The sequence below is a fragment of the Aulonocara stuartgranti genome (assembly GCF_965226115.1).
Source record: "Aulonocara stuartgranti genome assembly, chromosome: 1".
Taxonomy (NCBI): Eukaryota; Metazoa; Chordata; class Actinopteri; order Cichliformes; family Cichlidae; genus Aulonocara; species Aulonocara stuartgranti.
The window spans coordinates 1,090,001-1,110,000 of NC_138939.1; the positions used below are offsets into that span (position 1 = coordinate 1,090,001).

General features: G+C 48.8%; 1 protein-coding gene across 13 annotated transcripts in view; it reads right to left on the minus strand.

The window, feature by feature from the left end:
• The window catches only part of znf536 (zinc finger protein 536), a 212,214-nt gene that overhangs the window by 133,851 nt on the left and 58,363 nt on the right, over positions 1-20,000 (minus strand). For 7 of the 13 annotated variants that reach the window (XM_082544108.1, XM_082544120.1, XM_082544107.1 and 4 more), the window contains one exon: positions 8,521-8,628. The exons of 4 other annotated variants lie outside the window; for them this stretch is intronic. The gene's annotated coding sequence lies outside the window, so the exon portion shown is untranslated. Of the gene's footprint in view, positions 1-8,003; positions 8,156-8,507; positions 8,629-20,000 lie in introns of those variants that run through there. 2 more of the 13 variants (XM_082544115.1, XM_082544111.1) reach the window with 2 other exon arrangements.

Here is a 20,000-nt window from a genome sequence, read left to right on the forward strand (position 1 = left end):
TGTGTGGAATGGAGGGGTGCTTCTCAAGCAGGGATGTCAGCACTTGAAAAATCAATCACCATCTGGGCTCATTTCATACAAAGGACGGAGGGAGGGGAGGAAAACTCACAAACACACACACAGACACACACATTCGTACTTTGTGCATCTTTCATTTCATGCAAAGACAACAGAGGGCAAAACTGTGCGGCGGCTCCGCGCCCCTCTTGTCTCCTGCCTTTCTGATTTAAGTGAACACTTAACTCCTCGCCCGGACCCCGCTGCTATAAAAGCAGGTGCAATTTTCTCCTCGGGCCCGCACCTCCGCCTCGCCATTTTCAAATCAGAGGTTGCAGCGGCTGAAGCGATCGCGCGACGGAGGAAGGCTGGAGCGGGGAAAGGAGCGGCCTCACCGGGGCACTCCCCGAGCCATTACGGCAGCGCTGTGTGAACGCTGCGCGTCAGGGCCGGCGTGCAAGGTCACCCAAAGCAAACAGGGATAAGAGGAAAGAAAAGCAAAGCCTGGCCCGCCCGAGCTGCGCCTCAGGTCAATGGGTTTGCCTCGCATTCACCAAAGCGCGGCCCTCGACCACCACGCTTTCAGAGACGTTTTCATCCTCGCGCTTTTTTGTGCAAAAAGTGAACGTTTTACACAAACGCGGCGCTTCAAATGCACACAAGCCCAGGGTGCATGCGTGAGGGTGACACGGTTTCTCTGCGGCGCTGCCTCCTTTCAGTCGCACAGCTGTGTGAGAAATACCAGCGGCGGAGGCTGCTGATGCAGCGAAAGCATTTAATACTCGACAAACAGTTATCTAAGCCCATGTCCAATAGCTAGACACCACTGTAATGTGACCTACATACTAAGTGAATACGATTTTTTGTATGTTGGTTGGGGTGCGGCGGGGGCGCGGGGCGGCGCTTTAGGAGGACTCATTCAAACGTCAGTAATAAGGTGGCAAAATCTGCCTTTTTCGCTCGCCCTTCGCCTGCTTGCAGAGAGAAAGCACAGTGTAATGTAACAGAACGTATTGTGCCCTCTAAAGCACTGAACTGTCCCCGCTTTGTTCATCTCCACCCTCTGGAAACAGGACTCGCTCCATTTTTTTGACGAATTAATGAAAAAGCTGGGAGAAAGGTCCCTCATATTTCTCATTTCAATGTTTTCTGGTGTGTGTGTGAGAGGCCGAAGCACCGAGCAGACCGAGTATTTATGGTCCACATATGAATAAATGATGTGAATAAACAGCACAGATAAAGGACCAACGTCCTGCTCTACACGTGACGCCCACACGGCCGAAGGTCGCCGCTGCCACAGCGCGTTTAGAGTGCGGCCGGAGGATCAACGTCAGAGCGGCTCTGATGGGTCTGGTGCTGGTCCGAGCGTCAGTCTGGTCGACTGCGCTCTTGGATCTCTGCTTCTCGGAACGGGGGAGGGGGGGGGGGGGCAAAGTTAGAGTCTGGTTCTGGCTGTAAATGCAGTCGTGGTTACTGCCGCTCTTTGTTTGTCTGTGTCTATCTGCTGGAATGTGGGGGGGTCGCCAAAGTGGAGGTAAGCGGAGCTGTGTGCCGCCTGCCTCCGCCGACTCTGCTGAAACTTGTTTGAATGCACCTAATTTCTTTGCTCCAGTGCAGCAGACTCCTGCACTCGTTATTTTGGGGATGATCAAAACACTGCGGCGATATCAGAAGATCGGCGGCGAGCCCAGCCGAGGAGAAACTAAGCAGAGGAAGATGTACTTAGTTAAGACCGTGCCTCTGCCCCCCTGCTGGGCTTCAGCTACACGGTATATAAATAACCATTATGAATCACGCTGTTTTGTTTCACCCCGCCGTTTCTCAAACGAGATCCAGTTTCCATTTAGCCGCGGTGGCGATGAGCGAGCCTCCTGCAACGTTTGAACAATCCCACAAAATAAAATGTGTTTATCTTTCCCGCTAACTGGACATTCGGTGGCTCCGACTTTACGTTTCAACTCGTGCCTACGAGAGACGACGTCCGCACGTTTTCCTCTTTGGCGCCGGTTCAGAGGCCGCTGTGGCAAACTTTACACCGTGGCAAATCCGCCCTTAGACCGTGCATCTTAAACCTTGTAGCAAAAATCAGGCCTCCATTCAGAGACGCTCCTTTGTAGAACTTAAATACATCCCAATGTGTCCATCAACAAAGGCCCCCGCCCTTCCTCCTCGCTCTCCGTGACACTTTAAGTTCGGGATTGTTCGGCGGGCCTGTGGGTGGGATTTTCATTCTCTGCCATTCTTCCTTTATTTTGCTCCTTCCTTTGGAGCATTAGGGCGACCAGCCATTGAACTACAAGCGCTACTATAAAAATTAATCAGGATTAAAATGACCTCACACACAAAATTAAAGTTCCCCAATGTACACAATAAGGGCCTGTATCTTTTTTAAGACATGCTCAGCTTCCTTGGGAACAGGATTGTTTCTTGACAAAGTGGTCTCTGCTCAACAATGAGCACCTTTCAGACACACACAGGGTCTGCCTTTAGAGCTGCAGGGAGAGACGGATTTCACATATCAATCAAAAGGGGGGGTGGGGGGGTCCTCGTTTGGCCAGAGTGGTCCTTCAGAAACCGCGAACGCATCTGAATGGGGGATATGCGTTTCTCTCTTACCACTATTCATAATCACAGAGGACACGGGCGCGGCAGAGAGGGAGGGGATTCCTCTTAACGCCGTTTTTTTTTTGCACTTGTGTTTCCCTGTACAGGGGGGCTGCACAGCTCCTGAGGCTGGCCCTGGTGCACAGACTGTACAATATTAGGGAAAAGTGTCTTTGTGAAGAGGAAACAGTGTTCAGTGTGTGTGCAAGCACACGCATTCAGCCACCCACCGCGCCGGCCGTGCACGCCGCCGCCGCTAATCATGCTGAAAACGAATAAGGTGTCGGAGCAGGTAATTATTAAAACACCTCAACCCACATATAAGCTACACAGAGCACATTAAACACAGTGCCTTATAGTGGGGCTGTTTCTTTGACAGCTCTATTTATGGGCACACCTTAAAGGTCGCGTTATTAGGTCAGCGGCTTCCCCTCCTGCTCGTATTCAGATCATCTCTGACTCACGCCAGCGCAGACACACTCTGCCTGATTAAACCCGGTCGCTGATGACCCGCTCGTGGTCATGCCGACACCTTTCGCCTGTAAGAGCGTTCATTTAAAAGTAGCGCCCTACCCAGACCCGACCCTGACCCTGTGGAGTCACAATAAGCCTCAACAACCAATCAAAGACAATATCAGTGCAAAACAAGCTCGCGGGGCGTTCCCACCTGAGCGCTCGTCGCATTGTCCCAGATTTGAATTTTTTTATAAATCATTTAAGAAAGAAATTCAGAGATGAATATTAACCCATTTCTTTAAAGCGACGCCCACAGTATGGCGATGAACACAACATCATTGCAGATTAACATTTCAAAACGCAGTCTGTGTTTTCTCCCTTTGATGGATCATCAGAGCACCGACAGGGGAAACCTGGGAGGTTACCGCCCCCCCGCCCGCTCCGCGCCTCGTGGATTACATCATTCCTCTTTGCTCAGACCTCAGTCTGACATTAAAGTGTAAATGAAACAAAGTCTTAGTATTCATGTGGTGCATGTGTGCTATTTTTAAATTGGGGTGCTGTGAAAGTGTGGAATTGGGGACAAGGCAGCCTTGCACCGGGCCGTGACACAGACTTATGTTAAACCTAATTAGATCATGATAATAGCTTTAGGGCCCCAGTGATCAATGCTAGAGGTCTGTGGAGATGAACTTTCCTTAAGTTTCATGCCGCACGCCGGTCGTACTCAATTTTCTCACACACACACACACGTTCATGTTTCCATGGCTGCACAGAGCACCGCCTTAAAGCACCTGTGCATTCACGTTTTCAAATCTGGCCTCATAACAGACTTATGTGCTCATCACACACACACGCACACACACACACACACACACACACACACAGCTCAGTGGTGAATGAGCGCATGTGCTATAATAAACCAATCAGTCACCGATGGAGGAAGTGAATCATATCGATCATTACAATGCAGCGCGGCCTGGCACCCACCCAACTGCTGTTACACACAGCAGACCCACAAAAACTCGAACAACCGCAAAGGCCCCGCCCCCAAACCCGCAGGACTGGATTTGATTGGACTGGATAGTGTTTATTGGACCAGTTTGGAGTCAGAGTGATCGGCCTTCAGCTTCAGATATCTTTAAGGAAGGACCTGCTAGTCTCCATTTGTGAGGACGCCCTTTGATTGGCTCACGTGACAAATGTGGCTGAGACCATTCGGCGTGAACGAGTCCCTCGTGACGAATTAAAAAGCGATAAGAGCCCGTCAGCTTTCTCAAAAAGAACGGCCTCTGATTGGTCTCTCTGCAAACTGAGTCACTTCCACCCATAAAGGTTCCCACGGTGGACTCACAGCATCCTTCGCCAGCCACGCCCAAAGTGTCAGAGCTGCCATGGCGGCGCGGAGGTGCTCTGCTGGATTTGACTTCGAGCTTTAATAACATGTAATTAAGATCCTGCTGCAGCAGTACATGGAGCACGCCTGTGATGGGTTCCTTAATAACGGGGAATCATGAAGCCTGTTCGGCATCACCTGAATCCTCCGAGCCGCGCCCATAATGCGATTGTTCAATGCACCCGTAATGCGTCCAAATCACAAAAAAACACTTGCTGATTGGGAGCTGTTTTCCATTAGCAACCTTATGGAGGAGTCTAGTTTACAGCTAACAGACTCCTTGGATCACTCTCGCTGAAGACAAAGAGGATTCCTCACGCCTCCATTACTAACTAATGTAATTTGTGTAATGTAATATTTTAACGTGTCTGCGTCTGCTGACATGCTAGCTAGCTAGCTTGTGATTAGGCTAGATACAGGAAGCTGTGGGAATCCCTGTGCATATCAGCTGAGGTTGTATCAGTTGTTGAATTTCATCGCTCCACCCTAAGTGCTTCGCCCTACGCCGGCTGAGGAGACAGAAGTACTGACTGAAAACGTGTTTGCTTGTATTATTTTCCTGTTGTGCACTCTGTGATTACCGTCAGAGAAAAATTAACCTGCGTATGTGAGCCTCATCGCTTTTTGAATGCCCAAAGTAGTACCGAGCCCTCAGCTGTGGTGTGGGGTTTCTCAGAAAATCAGATGATGGCGACGAGACTTTGTGAGCCACTGCTACCACGCGGCGTTATTTACCCGATACGCCAGCGCTGAAGCCAAAGAACAACGTTCGACTGCCGCCGTTTCCCTGAAGGTCCACGTTAGAAATACATGAAACCAGTTCAGGTAAAGTCCTGTACTGGCTGCAGACCAGTCGCTAACCAGTGTGTTCACATCAGGAAGGTGTCAGCCATAAAGGGCTGTTGGTCAGGCTGAGGAGCATCAAAGAGCATCCAATCAAACTGCTTCATGTATAACCTTAGGCAGCAGATTGGTTAGCCTGCTGCCATCAAACACATCTGTGTCAACGAGAACGCCGTGACTTGTCAGCCTAAATAACCCGAACCTGGCTGAGGTTGGAGCCAAGCAGCTTCAGAGTGACGGGCCGGTCCCAGCCAGGCCTCTGCATCTACAGCAACAGGAGGACGCACACACGGCGTGAGTTTAAGCCGACCGATGGCCATCTCTGAGTGCTTTGCGTGTTTGTTTTGGTTGCTGTAGTTGCGGTTGGGGAGGAACTCATCACACCTGAAGTGGACGGCAGATGAATAATTTAGCGAGCGGCCGGCGTAGTCCGTGGTCGTCTCTGTGTGCTGATAAAACAAGCCGCCCAGAGGAAGGTGTCCCGGATGATGTAAAGAGCTGCTGAAACCCTCCGACAAATAAAATGATTTAAGAGAGAAACTCCCTGAAAGAAACGGCGTCCCTCGGCTCTGCGCTGAATGCGAGGTGTTAAGCTTTCTGTGGCGACATCTATCTCTCGCCACCACCTTGAGGGCATCTTTTAAGCAGAGGAATTTAGCCATTACGTGGCATTAACCTCATTAGAAAACACTCTTTAGCTGCTCCAAGATAAAATTGATTTACAGCTGCCATTTCCACCGCTGCTCTCGATCAATGGTTAAACTATCCCCTTTATGGCCCCGTGCACACTCTCTGCTCTTTTCTCCAGTTTTCTTTAACTGCTCTTTAATTTCATTCCCCCGTCCACTCTTGTCCTTGTGCCAGGTACACATTCGCTGACAGGAACAGAGCCCGTCTCTGCACCCCAGTGGGACCGTTCTGGACTCACTATCACATCTCTGGCACAAAGTATTTCTGAGATAAAACAAGTTCATCTCAACCTGATAAACATCTTGCTGAAGTTTTAGTTTAGGGTTGCTGTAGCTGCTGACGGAGTGGCGAGCCTGCGCAGCTGCATGGCCGTGTTTGCAGGGATTAAGGTCTAGATGTGCTGGTACAGATTTGGGGTTAGACTGGTCCAAAGTCTGCCACAGACGAGCTTAAATGCTGAGAGTGTTCTTTGGTTTCTGGCCTTAAACTGTGACTTGAACATCAGCCCTGCTGGGTAGGCCTCTTAAATCTAATTATAATAGCACTAATGAACCAGTGTTAGAAATAAAATCTTAGAATTTCACTCACCTAAACTGGAGCTCCGCCTTCTTGGACGGCCTGCTAGTACAGTGACCTCACAGCAGCCATATTATTGGTCACATGTTGTCATTAAAAATGCTCCAACAGCACAAACACGTTGCAGTTAGCTCAGACAGCTAGCAGCTACAGCCACCTGTGCCACCATGCACCTGTCAGTCAAAGAGGCCACGCCCCTAACATGTAAACTCAGTTTAAACAGCTGAGTGACAGAAACATCCTCCTCTGTAGACGTGCTGTGTATTCGGCTGTAAACGTGTTTATTTCTGCTGGAAAGGAGCCTGTGAGGACCAACTCACTGCTGCCTCTGCTGGATGTCAGAGGAACTGCAGCATTTGTCACTTTCAGCTCTGGAGTTTGAGACGGCGCTCAAAGCTCCGCATGAAGCTGATCTGTGGACTCATTGCACTGAGACGGGTCTCTGCAGGTGCTTTGATGAGAAGATTTTGGTCATTTCAAGCTACATGTTTGAGAAGGCACGTCACACTTTGCTGTGTCCACACGAAGTGGATGTAAGAGGCCGTGTACAGGTTAGCCAAGCAGAAAAGCCACACTCCGTGTGCCCGCGTGGCCCAAAGTCGAGGTTTGCCTGCCCACTTCTGACAGCTCAGGTTTATGCGGACGTTTAAGCAAATCACACAACGCTGTATTTCTTTGACCGATCGATACGACCACCATTCCAGCTTTCCTTACTTCCCTCCCTCCTCCTTTCTCATCTCCCTCTGTCTGAGAGAATTGATCCGCACGCGTGGAGTGATATCAGCCGGCAGATAGAGCGATACGCCCCGCTCCCTCCCCGGCCCTCCTTTCACCACACTTCTGACACATAAATAAAATATGTGGCCTTTTTGTTTCGATTCACCGCCGTGTTAGTTCTGAGAAAAGAATATGGCGCGCAGGGCTCACACGGAGCTGTTGGTAGACAAGAGGGAGCTGAGAGCCGGCTGGTTGCCATCACTCACTGTTCACAGGCACTCTCCAAAATCCCCTGAACTTTCCGACATACGCATTTGTTAGAGTGACGCAGTCAGAGTCTGAAGAATGGCATCAGAAAATTAATGTGAGCACTAAATTATTCAGACGTTTTTTGCCATAATTCCTGACTTTACAACGGCACACTGCTGCACACACACACACACACATCTATATATTCCCAGTGCCATCTGAATTATTGCAGATCCGTTTAGTGTCGGCATCCAAAATTGGCAGAGGAGAGCACGAGAGGTGATGTGAGGAGAGTTCAGCCCCCCACCCCAGCCCCTGTCCCCACTTTAATACCAGCTGAAATAAATCTGCATGTATCGGGCCTGCTGTTAACACACCAACGCAACATGTTCCTCTACACCTCGGCTAGATGTTCCCGATATGGGGCAAAGGCATTTCCGCAGCTGCACAACAAATATCTGCTAGGTGAACTAACCTCGCATCCTCGGAGCGTCGGGCCGGCCCGACCGGCCTGACCCGCCCCCTCACCTTTATGTCAGGTCACACACACGGGCGTATTGATGTTACGTAACGCAGGCCGGCCACGCACCGGCAGAGACGGCTGAGATAGCAGAGGTGCGACGCAGCAGCTTGGACTTGGAGGACCACGACACCGGCTCGCTAACGGGATTACAGAGGAATTATCTGTCGATATGCTCATGCAGTCTCTCGCATGTCCAACTGCTCAGCAAGCGACACCATCGTCATCATCACCCCATACACGCAACATCATAATGGGCTCAGCAGAGACTTCCCCTCCTCTCCATCTTTTCTCTTCTCCTTCCTTCCTTCCTTCCTTCCTTCCTTCCTTCCTTCCTCCTGCACTTGAGCTTCACTCATTCACACCACACTGCTGCGACCTATAAATACCCAAACCACTCACAGTTATTCCCTCCACCTTCCCCGCCTCACTTCCTCTCCCCTGAAAGCCCTGAGTCACCTCAGACAGTCACCTCAGCAGGTGGGTGGGGGCGCTTTCTTAGACAGCGTGATGGTGACGGTGTGCTCAGCGCCGTAAGCCGGCTTCAGCTCCAATTCTACTTGCCGCTGATCAGGGAGCCCTGCGAGAGACAGAGAGAGAGATGAAAAAGTGCTGAGTCCGCCTCCAGAATCCCCTCCCCAGAAAGGGGTTCCCCCCACGCCCCTGGAAAAAGGAGGGGGGTGAGTTGATGCCCTCACACCTGTGCGGTCACTGACTGCTCGGACAGTCAGAATATAACTTTCTCCGTCCTTCAGCCTGAAACACATCCAACCCAAGCTTTATTTATCCGAACAATCCAAATGTGGCGGCAGAACCCGATCGAGGAAATTTTACTTTTACAGTTTGCTTATGTCAGAAATTCGCATGTAATTAAATTAAAGTCAATTTTGGTTTCTTTTTTAAAAAGTGCTGTTAGTTAAAGTAGAAAGTGAGACTGACGCTGAGGTGGATGATTTGGGACACTTCAGTACGAGTGGTGGTTTGACCACCGTTAGCACAGACGCTGCACAGGCAGCGAGCGCCTCACTCACTCGCACAGCCAGTCGTTAGCTCTATGAGCAGCCTGAAACCTCAGCTCCGTCCGTCTCCCATATGAAACACACGTTTCATGTTTGGCTTTTAAACCCAGTTTCAGAACAGTTCACATGTCATCTTAAATAAAATCATAAAGCCCACCATCACTGAGGGACGTCAGACAAAATGTGCTTCCCTGTAAGATCACGCGGGGCCAGACATGGTAACTCCAACATCACCTCCAATTAAAAATGAAAACGCCAAACTTCAAAATGCCAATCCTGACCGACGGGCGGCGTCTCGGCCCTCTGCTGACAGAGTGCACGGAGACGCTGATTCCAACAGGTTCCTTCACTCAGACTGGCTGTAATGTTGTTTCTTCATGGGAGCAAAGATAATGCCGGTGATATGAAGTTACTGATACTGTAAAGCAAAGCTGCTTCTCGCTCTCAGGTTCAGACCGAAGCCCTGCACATTAAGGCTTTAAAGGAGCAACCAGCTCCTGCACAGAGCTGCAGATCCATATTTCATGCAGCAGATATCCAGGTCATTAAGCAACATTCTGACACCTCTGTTATTTACTACCCCGAGCGCTTTCCTACCTCGTTTAATCAGACTTTACTAAAAGCCGCTGACTCAGAGAGAAACCTTCTTTCTTTCTTTCTTTCTTCCTCTGTGCTCTGTTTATGTTTATCTCCTCGCTGCGTTCTGCTGCATTCGCCGCCTTCCTCGCCTTCTCTTTGCTTACTTACTCATATCTTTCAAAATGTCTATTTCACACGGGGCTGGGGGGGCAGAGACACAGATCACAAAAGAGCAAATAGGGGGGCGAGGGGGATGAGGGGGGTGCTCCCAGCCAGCGGTCGGGTGATAAACTTGTAAGCGCCTCACCAAACACACGCCCTCGCCGTCCCCACGCCGATGTGTTAAACAGCCAAGTGCACCGTTTTCTCCTCAGAGGAGGGTTACCTTCGATTTTCTCTGCTGGGAAGGGAGCTGGCAGGGGGGGGGGGGGGGGTCAGCTCAATACAAGTTACCTTTAATGGGCGAATCAGGACGCAGAGCTTCAGGAAACAAGAAGGGGCAAGTGTGTGTGTGTGTGGGGGGGAGCAGTAGGGGTCAGGGGTCAAGAGCCGATCAACACATACACACAAACAAACGCTCACACACACACACACACACACACACACACACACACACACGGAGCAACAAACAGATACACAAAAGGTGTAGTGAAGCTACACATTCATGAGCACCAGCCTTCCACACACCCCCACCCATTCCCCTTCTCTAGCACACACACACACACACACACACACACACACACACACACACACACACACACTGCAGGATAAGACATGAGGAAATGGATGCCCATGTTTTGTGGGACCACCTGTTCATCCTGGATACAAGTCTGAGAACCCAGTAAGGGTTAACCCTCTTTGTGGGAGGGAGCCAGGAACGTGTGTGTGTGTGTGTGTGTGTGTGTGTGTGTGTGTGTGTGTGTGTGTGTGTGTGTGAGCGCTGGCACCGCCCCATCTGAAACGTGCCCCATGAGTGGCAGACTGGCTCAGGCTGTCCGGCTGGGAGGGAACAGAGCCCACTGCTGGACCACCTCCCCAGCAACACACACACACACACACACACACACACACACACACACACACACACACACACGCGCGCGCGCGCGTAATCCTTTCTATGGGGAGCATCTTTGCTCTCCATCACTACCTGCTCGCCAAAGAAAAAGAAAGGAAGAACAAAAGGAGGAGGACAAGTTGGTTTGCGGTCGAGTGTTTGGATCTAATATTAAACTATATAAAAATCAAACCCCACAAATGATTCATGCGTTCACACGACCCCTGGTTCTTTTTCAGCACAATGCATGAAACAAGGCAAAGCACTGGAGATGAGCTCGGCCACACGAGTTCTTCAGAGGAAACCGATCCAGCGACCTCACTCAGGTTAGAAGAAAACAGAATCAGGTTTCCTGATTCACGCCTCAAAATTACTCTAAAAACAGGGAAGCATTCAGCTCTGCTTACTCCATCGATAAAGACAAACACAACTAGAGAAATTAGTTTTATATAAAGTCCTCACGTCTATACTGTATACATAGGAAAAGTTATTATCTCTTATTTATTCCAGATTCCAGCATCTTCACACTCTGCTCCACTGCTCATATAAATATAAATATGCTGCTGTCTGTTATCTATTCTGTTACACTCAGAGCAAAGAAATAACCAGAGCGCAGGTCCTTTGTATGCGTCCACATACTTGTCAACAAAGTTGATTCTGATACTGATTAAAAAATAAAAACAGAGGGAGGAAGCCACTCAGCCAGCTGACTGTGGTTAGGACAGGAAGATGGAGGACGAGGGTTAAACTGTCCGCAGTGAAAGCTGAAGGTTTCACAGAGAGTCTAAAGGCGAGCTGCACGTGAGCAGAGCCAATGGCGAGACCGAGAACAACCAATGACATGTTTATTTCTATAAAGGCAGAAACAGAGACCTGCAGCAGCCTCGTGAAACATCGGAAATACCAGAAACACCAGAAACATTGGAAACATCAGAAATACCAGAAACATCGGAAACACCAGAAACATCGGAAACATCAGAAACATCGGAAACATCAGAAACACCAGAAACACCAGAAACACCGGAAACACCGAAAACATCAGAAACACCGGAAACACCGGAAACATCAGAAACACCGGAAACACCAGAAACATCAGAAATACCAGAAACATCGGAAACACCAGAAACACCAGAAACACTGGAAACACCAGAAACACCGGAAACACCAGAAACACCAGAAACACCGGAAACATCAGAAACACCGGAAACATCAGAAACACCGGAAACACCAGAAACATCAGAAATACCAGAAACATCGAAAACACCAGAAACACCAGAAACACTGGAAACACCAGAAACACCGGAAACATCAGAAACACCGGAAACATCAGAAACACCGGAAACACCAGAAACATCAGAAATACCAGAAACATCGGAAACACCAGAAACACCAGAAACATCAGAAACACCGGAAACACCAGAAACATCAGAAACATCGGAAACACCAGAAACATCAGAAACACCGGAAACACCAGAAACATCAGAAACATCGGAAACACCAGAAACACCAGAAACACTGGAAACACCAGAAACATCGGAAACCCCAGAAATACCAGAAACATCGGAAACCCCAGAAACACCAGAAACATCAGAAACACCGGAAACACCAGAAACATCAGAAATACCAGAAACATCGGAAACACCAGAAACACCAGAAACATCAGAAACACCGGAAACACCAGAAACATCAGAAACATCGGAAACACCAGAAACACCAGAAACATCAGAAACACCGGAAACACCAGAAACATCAGAAACACCAGAAACACCAGAAACACTGGAAACACCAGAAACATCGGAAACCCCAGAAATACCAGAAACATCGGAAACCCCAGAAACACCGGAAACATCGGAAACACCAGAAACATCGGAAACCCCAGAAATACCAGAAACATCGGAAACCCCAGAAACACCGGAAACATCGGAAACACCAGAAACATCGGAAACCCCAGAAATACCAGAAACATCGGAAACACCAGAAACACCGGAAACATCGGAAACCCCAGAAACACCGGAAACATCGGAAACATCAGAAACACCAGAAACACCGGAAACCCCAGAAATACCAGAAACATCGGAAACACCAGAAACACCGGAAACCCCAGAAATACCAGAAACATCGGAAACACCAGAAACATCAGAAATACCAGAAACACCGGAAACCCCAGAAATACCGGAAACATCAGAAACACCAGAAACATCAGAAACACCAGAAACACCGGAAACCCCAGAAATACCGGAAACATCGGAAACACCAGAAACACCGGAAACCCCAGAAATACCAGAAACATCGGAAACACCAGAAACATCAGAAATACCAGAAACATCGGAAACACCAGAAACATCGGAAACATCAGAAATATCAGAAACATGGGAAACACCAGAAACACCAGAAACATCGGAAACCCCAGAAATACCAGAAACATCGGAAACCCCAGAAACACCGGAAACATCAGAAATACCAGAAACACCAGAAACCCCAGAAATACCAGAAACATCGGAAACACCAGAAACACCGGAAACCCCAGAAATACCAGAAACATCGGAAACACCAGAAACCCCAGAAACACCGGAAACATCGGAAACATCAGAAACACCAGAAACACCGGAAACCCCAGAAATACCAGAAACATCGGAAACACCAGAAACACCGGAAACCCCAGAAATACCAGAAACATCGGAAACACCAGAAACATCAGAAATACCAGAAACACCGGAAACCCCAGAAATACCAGAAACATCGGAAACACCAGAAACACCGGAAACCCCAGAAATACCAGAAACATCGGAAACACCAGAAACACCAGAAATACCAGAAACATCGGAAACACCAGAAACACCAGAAACATTGGAAACACCAGAAACATCAGAAACACTGGAAACACCAGAAACATTGGAAACACCAGAAACACCGGAAACATCTGAAACCCCAGAAATACTGGAAACATTGGAAACACCGGAAACATCGGAAACAGAAATACCAGAAACATCGGAAACACCAGAAACATCAGAAACATCGGAATCACCGAAAACATCGGAAACACCAGAAACATCGGAAAAACCGGAAACATCAGAAACACTGGAAACACCAGAAACATTGGAAACATCAGAAACACTGGAAACACCAGAAACATTGGAAACATCAGAAACACCGGAAACATCTGAAACCCCAGAAATACCGGAAACATTGGAAACACCGGAAACATCGGAAACACCAGAAAAATTTGAAACACTGCAAATATCAAGAACATCAAAAACACGAGAAATATCAGAAACATTAGAAACATGGTCGATACATCGGGGGAAATGGCGTGCTTGTGGTGTCTACACAAACACAAGACTAACCCAAACTTAACCCCACGAGGTGAGGCCAGCGGGTTACAGGTGTGTGTGTTGGGGGGGGGGGGGTCCTGCCCACACCAACTGTTTCACACAAACACCTGAAGTATCTGAATCATGAATCTCATCGTTCTCCAAAGTGTCTACAAACCCCCCCACCCCACCCACCACCACCAACAAATAATCACCTCCTCACAGGAAGGCGAGGAGCATAAAAAAACAGCAATCTTGTCTTTAAACGAAAAGGGGAAAATATTTTAAGGGGCAATGAATTTCGTGGAGCTGAATAGGATGTTGGTACATGTTTTACTAAAGGAAATATAATGGCAGACTATTATTAGATCACATTAATCATGAGTGTGCCAAAGGCAGTGACAGCCGTGCTGAAAAGGATTGAAAACGCTGGTAATGGATATAAATTACCCATTGTGTGATAAAAGGATTTTTTCTTCACTAAGAAGGTAAAAAGGAATAAAAACACTAAGAGAGCCACTAAACGGTGTGTGTGTGTGTGTGTGTGTGTGTGTGTGTGTGTGTGTGTGTACATATTTATCTGTGTGTGTGAGTGTCCTGCTGCCTGCCTGCCTGTGTGTGTGTAACATGTAATAATACAGGGTTATCAGTGCGGGATTAAAATTTTAAGGGAATCAGATAGTGACAGTGAGGCCCTGCGTTTAAAGGCGTCTCTGACAGAAAAGAGCGAAGGATTAAAAACAGATTAAATTGGTTCATAGTGACGGAGATGAAAGGAAGGAAGGAAGGAGGAAGAGCGCGGGGGGAAGGAGAGAGTGCTTTGACAGAGGTCTGTCAGGCTTTTGGCACCGTGATAATGAGTCACATCTCCCATGCACTGTTATTTATCGCCGACTTGGCTCACAAACAAAAGATCAATAATTTTGAGCAAATCTAATGTTGTCCTCAATGCTAATGTGCTCATCCATCACATCTGCCATCTTCACCGAGATGGACTGATTCCCTGTTTATTTGGAGATCAAATGCAATTGTATCACATGTCTCTAATAACAGAGGAAGCCCCCTCCCACGTGAGCGCGTGCGCCTTGGATCGCGGCCATGTATATGTAGTCGAGCCGTCGTGCTCGGGATGTCACGTATGTGTAAATGATAATATATGGAAGGAAAAGGCGATGCGTCGCCACGCATCAATCTTCATTTCTTCCTCAGACCTTGCTTTGTGAAATATGAAGTGTGTCAACGGCCTGTCCCCCCACAACACGGGAGGCGCGCGAAGATCCGTCAAAGCGGCCCGCCTGGCGTGGCGCGGCTCGCCCGCAGCGCAAACGCGCGAGAAGACAGCAGATCCTTCACTGACAACTAGCCCTGGGTGAGACACTTCCCAGCCACCTGAACTCAATCAGGCCCCAGTGGAGGCGGCGTTTGGGTATTTCATTTCATCTCCGTCCCCTTACTCACTCAAGGTGCGTTTGATTTATCTCCCGATGCTACGCGCAGGAACGCAATTCGCATTTGGAATCTAGCGTCGGGGTTCGTTTTCCGGGCGGGATCAAAGGGAAGGCCACTCCGACCGTCGGCTTCGTCTGAGAGTTTCTCTGCTCTCCGTTGGCATGTCGAGCTCACCCGCCGAACGCCGATATCGAGCAGGGCGACGGTGGAGTCGGTGGCAGGTGGAATACGCTAAGCTCCTTCCCTGCTCCCTGGGTGAGGTGTGAGGAGCAAAACAATGACAGACAAAGGTCACCTGGCCCACAACGCCCCACCTGCTGAGGTGTCGACCTGCCAAACGCACCCCTGAGGAAGGAGGAGGAAAGGAAGGAGTGTGCAAGGGAACAAAGACTTTAAGAAAAGACAGCCCGGTCCTCGGGATGACCAGCAGACGGGATCGGCATCTATTAAACGGGACGTTTGGAGCAACGATTTCTTCCACGATGACACCATACACAGTCATGTGACGCTCATCCTGCAGAGAGACTGGCGCCTTTATGGACGGGGAGACATTTAATCCTGATTGCAACGACGTCACTAACGGGAAACTGGAGACAAACAAATGACCCTTACTGATCCAAACGAGTCTTTGTTAGCTAGTTAACGTGCATAAAGCTCACTGCACACCTGAACCACTAAGACACGAGCCAATCGGGGTCTGCGGTGCAGACATCACAGTAGTAGTGGCGTGAACAAGCATGGCGTCCAGTCAGCGCAGTGCTGCTAGGACTGACCTCACATTTGCCTGAGAACAGGCTGCGTGACCAGCGATAAAACAGCAAAAACATCAATAATTAATACGTGTCATCATCGTCATCATCCATTTTTATAAAACACAGAAAAAGTTTTATTCCACTGTGACGTAAAATTATAACATTACTCATCACTAGTAAATATTATTTTATTTATATCGGTTTAAATAAGTGTCAGTTTACAAAAGTAATATCAGCTGTTCTTAAATTAATTCCGTTTCGTGTCCTAAACCTCGTGTGAGCCTCTGCCTCCATGTTTTAAAAAAAACACACTTCAAAGTAAGAGTCCAGAGATTTCGCAGATTTTGGAAATAGTAACAAATAACAAACGGCTCAAATGTGTTTCTGTACATTTTTAGTTTGTCAGGGATCTACGCACGGCCTCACGGTGGACGATTTCTTCAAACCAGCTTCATTTTACCTTCGAAGCAGCATCTTCTCATATGTGGAATTTTCTGTGCATGAAAGTGTTTATGACGAGGGCAGCGTGCACTGAGCTGTGTCTCAGCCCGGCTGCTGTATGATGATTTGGTGGAAGGTGAGAGGAGAAGATGCTGGCTGCAGCAGGTCGGGACCTTGGCAGGTGAGATAATAAAGCCTTGACATAAGGCTGAGAGCAGGGAGGCACACCACGACCCGGTGCACCTCCCAACTGCACCTCATTCTCTCTCTCGCCGGGTCTTTCCACCCCGCTGTTTACATGCTCAGACACCTGGGAGGGCGGCAGACGTCCTCCGTGTTCAGAGCGGTGTCAGGGCACAGCTAAAGGTCAACGTGCACAAGCGGCGCACGGCGCAGAGGAGCACATTTTTGCTTTGATGAAATGTCTTGGACGTGTGATGGCGTGTTTGAGAAACAGCTGCAGTTTAACTGACGCTGAGATGCAAATGCAAACACATGCGGCGTGAATGACACAGAACCGTGGAGTCATCGGCGTGACACACGGAATCACAGGTCAGCGCCTCTGATTCAGACAAAGCTTTGTGTGACATCGAAGAGTCACGTGTTAGATCTGTTCGTGGAAACGTAGAGTTTTACACCCGCAGAGGAAGCGCATCTGAGCCTGGTTTGTAATAAGTTACCAGTGTACCTCTGTAATGAGCGCACACTATCACCATCATCATCAACGCCATCATCTGCAATCATCAGGCCGATCAGACGCCGGATTTTATTACAGCTAGGATGGCATGGGTAGTCAGAGGATGGTGATGAAGCCGTGCGAGGATCCGTTCACACCGAGCGCGTCTGCGTCTCACAGAGAAGCAGAGCAGGAGCCCGTGTGCACCCTCCCCCAACGAACGCCTCGATTTACATTTACGCCTAAATGCGTCCAACGGCAACAAACAAGAGCTCGAAAACATGACTTATGTGAAAAACCTGAATCACAAACACGCGTCTGGTTAATGTGCGGCACAAACTGAACTCACCCTGACCCTCGACAGGTCGCGTGAGCCGTGTGCGTTTCTTCTGCTCGGGCTCTGGAGGTTTGGGAGCTGAAGCTTCCTTCAGCCTCCACCTTTCATCCATTTCACTGATTTAGTATCGTCAATCATTTTCGGACAAGTGAAAATAACAAGTGAAAAGATAGTCTCTGGTTTGTGTTTATAGCAAGGATGCATTTTAATTTATTCCTCCTATCAGCTGCCAGCTCACCTCAGACACGCGACCGCCCCAGACTGGCTGACAGGTACTCATCCAGGCACGTATGACATCCAGGCTAACGGTCTCTATTCATTACTGTTCCAGAGCAGCTTTGCATGATTCACAGTTCAGAATGAGGCTTCTTTTTCTGATCCCGGGTCAGCCCCTCCTTTCTCTGAAAAAAGCTCCTCCCACTCACTGCAGGTGGGTGGGGCTTGTAGCCCCTCTCTGCGACATCGTGAAGATCCAGCTGAGCGTTGGGCTTGCAAAGATTACCGCACACTGAGCTGAATATTAGAAACTCTGGCTGTGTTTGACAGGAAGAGGAGAACTACGACAGGAAGTGAGGAGCAGCGCCACTTTACCAGCGGGTATACGTGCGATGGCAGCGTTCAGGGCAGGTGTGGAGTAATCGTCTGTAACGACCTCGCAGGACGGACAGGTGCCACGCACAGGCCTCTCTCTCGTTTTGGTTCCCGAGTATCGCCGCCCGCGGGATTTCGCTGCTCCAAAGAGCAGTGTCAGAGATCTCGACAGCACGCGACGTTTCCCTGAGCCGCCGCTGTCATGTTCCCTCTGCTCCTCGCTTCCACCCCCACCCGTCTCCTCTGAGCCGCTCAGACTCGAGCTGGAGACTTTCTCCCTGAGCGTTTTCACTTGTCATTTTTTTAAACACACATATCAAAGTGGAGAGTTGGGGGGGGGGGGCAAAGACAGATGTTTCTCTTATGCCTTTCTACTCGAGTACAATGAACCTTTGGAAAGGGAAGAGAGAAAGAGAGGCAGAAAAGACATTTGCAGAGATCCTTTTGCAATCCACATCCTTTCTCCCGACGACTGGCAATACATCATTTGTATTGATGCAATATTAAATTTCAATATCGCATGTCAAAAGGTACAAAATGATAGATCATAGCCTAACTAAATGAATTATTAAAGGCCTAAGCCAGCTATGCTATCGGCTCCTCTTACAATCAGCTGTGTCAGAGGAGTGCAGTTGGTGATTCTGGCAGCGTTTCAAAGCTTTGTCGTTTTTCTTTCTAGTCGCATCCCGGCTTTCTTAATCGAGCTTTCTGTCACTTATTAATGTTCCCGAGGAACTCAAAACCACAGATCTTTCCCTCCCAATAAGAGCAGGCCTAACTCACGTCCTTTCATTCCTCCAGGAACATTATTATTTTCAAACTATTAATGAATAAAGTCATAATTAAATATTCAATACTGAACAGAGGGTAAGCCAGAGGAAGCATGTTGACTTCTGTTGGATGTCTTAAGTGCAGCGAAAGTGTGCAGAGCGGCGGTGGAGGCGGAGACTCGTTCTGCGTGCTGTGATTTATGTGCTCCTTCTGCGACCCTCGAACTTTATCTCTATTGTCTCCGTCTGATAGAGCGACGTTGCGACCCTCTCTGCGCCTTGCCACAGCGCCGCCGCTTACCAGACTCCATGTTGGATTCTAATTTACGACCTGAGTCAAAGGTCGCATCTCTGAGGCCTCGTTGAGCCGTCTCCTACAGAAGGCTGAGTCGAGTCTTCCAGTCCTTCCTCTTCCTGCTTCAATCTAAAGCCAGTGGCCGTTAACGCCAACTTAACCTTCCTAACACTGAGAGGCGTTTCCTGGAACCCTCATAATCAAAGACACTCGTGGAAGTGATAACGAGCAGACGAGGTTAATATGGTCTGCAGGACCTTGAATGCCAGCAGAGTGACGCTCGACCCTTTGGCTGGTGCTTTTCTGCAAACCACTCGCTGTCTTCATCGTCTCTGGCAGTTTAATGAGCCACAGGTGCAGCTGCCTCTCAGGTGAGTCTCTCCTCCACGTTGTTCTGCTTCTGCCCAGGGCTAAGAGGGACCCCCACCGCTCACAGAGCATCTCCAGACCCGAGCAGGACGGTTGAAGCACCAGATGAGGGCCTCTCTGAAGAGGCAGCTGAATGATGCTGAGGACCGCCACAGTCACAACCTGACTTTCAAAATAAGAGCAAGGGGGTTTCACACAGTAAAAATAATAATGATGGGATTTTTAAAAGTCCCATTATGAGTCAAGCCAAGTCACATCTGTATGTGGTTTAAAATGGAGCACTGTAACAAAAAATAATTTCCCCCAGGG